Source organism: Octopus bimaculoides, chromosome 11, assembly GCF_001194135.2.
Source record: "Octopus bimaculoides isolate UCB-OBI-ISO-001 chromosome 11, ASM119413v2, whole genome shotgun sequence".
In the NCBI taxonomy this organism is placed as follows: domain Eukaryota; kingdom Metazoa; phylum Mollusca; class Cephalopoda; order Octopoda; family Octopodidae; genus Octopus; species Octopus bimaculoides.
The window spans coordinates 67,625,971-67,627,383 of record NC_068991.1 but is presented as its reverse complement, the minus strand read 5'-3'; positions in this window follow the sequence as shown (position 1 = coordinate 67,627,383).

Sequence of the window (1,413 nt, the reverse complement as noted above, 5' to 3'; positions counted from 1 at the left end):
GAAGAAGAAGAAGAAGAAGAAGAAGAAGAAGAAGAAGAAGAAGAAGAAGAAGAAGAAGAAGAAGAAGAAGAAGAAGAAGAAGAAGAAGAAGAAGAAGAAGTTGGAAAAAGAAAAACAAAACAAATTTCAAACATGGACGTGGAAATAACTATTTGATCAAATTTGTACAATTTATGCGTGTATATATTTTAATATAGTCTTTTGCAGAAGTGTGACATAGATTTCTAAATCACCTCACGATTTATTCTATCTCTAAAGACTAGAGAACGAAAGACGCTGGTTTCCATTTTTTGTGTTATCTTTTACACCATTTTGTTTTTCTGGTTAATTTTTTTATGCGTTTTTTATGGTTCTTTGTTGTTCGTGGTTGTTCTTTAATTTCTCTTTAATATTTTGTTTATATTTTTGGTGTTTCTTTAACCCGACATGCATATATTATAAACACTCGTCAATGCATGCATAGGTACGTGTTCATGCATGCACACTTGTACGCAGCTTCTGCGTGCACACATATACACAAAAAGACGCTGCCATAGAGAGATAGATACATTGACAGACAGACAGAAAGACAGGCAGACAGATAGGCAGGCAGATAGATAGATAGATAGATAGATAGATAGATAGATAGATAGATAGATAGATAGACAAATAGACAGACAGACAGACAGACAGATAGATAGATAGATAGATAGATAGATAGATAGATAGATAGATAGATAGATAGATAGATAGATACGAGCTTCTTTCAGTTTCCGTCTCCCAAATCCACTCACAGGGCTTTGGTCGGCTCGGCTCGAAGCTATAGCAGAAGACACTTGCCGATGGTTCCACACAGTGGCACTGAACCCGGAACCGTGTAGTAGGAGTCGGGAAGCAAACTTCTTACCACAGTCTTCTTTGCATCTTCAAATAATTCTTTTTTTCTTTCACCCGTTCTATTTCGCATGACGCATTGTCTTATTAACACCATTAAAAACTCCAAATTTCAAGAACATTTTTTTCCTTTTTCTCTTCTATTTCCATCCTTTTATATTAGCAATAAACTTCATTTAATTTATATTTCAATTTTCCTTTTCTCTTTTTCTGCTTCCTGGCTGTCTTCTTCTGACTTTCCTATATTCACATACTCATATCTCTTTGACGACTTTCCTAGATTCACATATTCATATCTCTTTGACATGCCTAGCACACCCGCTTATTAAAATAGGTGTTTCATATTTTTTATACAGATTAATATCGATCATTTCTTTTTTCTCACTTCTTCCCTCTTTCATTCCCCCCCCCCCCTTTCTTTTCCTGCTTATCTGGAACCAATATATCTCCTTTACCGAAAACCCCCTGCATCTATCTATTTTGAAAGCAACAGTTCTATGACCAACCAATAAAATTCTTTTATGCTCTACTCTCTATAAT